This window comes from Chroicocephalus ridibundus, chromosome Z, assembly GCF_963924245.1.
Source record: "Chroicocephalus ridibundus chromosome Z, bChrRid1.1, whole genome shotgun sequence".
Taxonomy (NCBI): domain Eukaryota; kingdom Metazoa; phylum Chordata; class Aves; order Charadriiformes; family Laridae; genus Chroicocephalus; species Chroicocephalus ridibundus.
The window spans coordinates 70,516,912-70,519,081 of NC_086316.1; positions in this window are offsets into that span (position 1 = coordinate 70,516,912).

Consider the following 2,170-nt stretch of genomic DNA (forward strand, 5'->3'; position numbering starts at 1 on the left):
GGCAGGGGGTAGAAGGATGACAGCTTTTACAGGGCCAAATCAGAAGTGCCAGACTAACACGACTGGAGACATAAAACTCAGCATTTTTAATGAATAATTAACTTTTCCTCCAATTCCTTATGAACAATGAGGCAAGATGTAAATTCTTCTTATGTGCATATATGTAGATGACTATACTTGTAAAAAGGCAAATTTAAAAGCTGGGTCAAGCTCTCTTTTGTGCGGTGTAGAAGTGTTAGTATCACAGCCTGACACAGCGTGGGGATCTGCCAACCCTATAGCTGTAGTTCAAAAGAAAAGAATAGAATAAAGAGTTGCAGTTGGAAGGGACCTACAACAATAATCTAGTCCCACTGCCTGACCACTTCAGGGCTGACCAAAAGTGAAAACGTTATTAAGGGCATTGCCCAAATGTCTCTTAAACACTGACAGCCTTGGGGCACTGACCACCTCTCTAGGAAGCCTGTTCCAGCATGTGACCACCCTCTCGGTAAAGAAATGCTTCCTGACGTCCAGTCTAAACCTCCCCTGGTGCAGTTTGAACCCATTCCCACGCATCCTGCCACTGATCCCAGGGAGAAGAGCTCAGCGCTCCCTCTCCACATCCCCTCCTCAGGAAGCTGTGGAGAGCAATGAGGTCACTCTCAGCCTCCTTTTCTCCAAACTAGACAAGCCCAAAGTCCTCAGCTGCTCCGCACACGGCATTCCTTCCAGCCCTCTCACCACCTTTGTTGCCCTCCTCTGGATGTATTCAAGTCCCTTCACATCCTTCTTAAATGGTGGGGCCCAGAACTGCACACAGCGCTCCAGGGGAGGTGGCACCAACGCTGAGTACAGTGGGACAGTCCCCTCTTTTGACGGCTGGGTATACTGTGTTTGATTCGTTCAGTACAGACATACCCGAATTAGCCCTGCAGTTGCTTTAAAGACAGTGTGGTACTGCAGAGCTCGGTATTAGACTAACCACAGCTTAGTATTTACCCAGCTGAGCAGTTTTGCAATGTGTCTACTCATTAAGAGTAGCTACCTTGAACTGACTTCAGGTTTGTGTATAGGACATTTTGTAGATATAACCTTGCTCTCAGAGAGATAAGAACAGCTCTAAGCATGCGCCTGCTCTACCACATGCTGCTTCTATATTCATAATTTCTGTTCTTTGTCAAAACTGAAACGACGTAGGGCCATGAAATGACTGGTACAATTAGTCAGCCTCATCAACCCTTGTGAGAAAAATAAAAACAAAAGTTGTGGGTATGACTCACTGCTTTCAAATTAAGTACTTAACTTTTTCCTGATTTTTAAGGGTCTAATGCCAATGTTTCCTATTTGGCCTGGAAAGCTTTCCAGAGAGAGATCACATGCACACAGAAATGTCTACCTCTCCTCACTGAATATGTGGTAAATACGATAATTTATTTAAGAAAATGTCTCCATAAGGCATTTAAAATGTAGATATTAGTCAGGTGTTTATGATTGGTGAAATGATCCCAGGCCAGGAAACAATATGATGCTACTGGAGTCTGCACGTGAAGTTCTTTGCAAATATTTTTGCAGTATCACAACTGTGAATATCAGAATTTCAGACTAGAGATAAGGAAGAAATGTTTTACACTGAGGGTGGTGAAGCACTGGCACAGGTTGCCCAGAGAGGTGGTAGATGCCCCATCCCTGGAAACATTCAAGGTCAGGTTGGACGGGGCTCTGAGCAACCTGGTCTAGTTGAAGATGTCCCTGCTCATTGCAGGGGCGTTGGACTAGATGACCTTTAAAGGTCCCTTCCAGCACAAACCGTTCTATGATGCTATGGTAATATTTGGTACAAAATATTTACACTCAAAGTCGGAAAAATGCTTCCTCCTACGCATGAGGATTTTGTAGCCTTCCTGCATGTTGACTCCTTTATTTACAGCTCAGACACACACAGACATTCAACACCACAGCAATTTGTATTTCTTGGGCTTAATGCTTCAAATTGTGTGCTGCATATTATGCACTGCCAAGCATCCACATCAGGCAGTAACTAACACATGAATATTATGAATTTCTGTCTTGCTCATCCCATATCATTGCCGCATTTCACACTTTGGACGTTGAACAAGGCCTGAATATATGTATGTAAACAGGAGATTTTGTAAGCTGGATGGCTTAGACCCCCTACCTCCCCCCACCA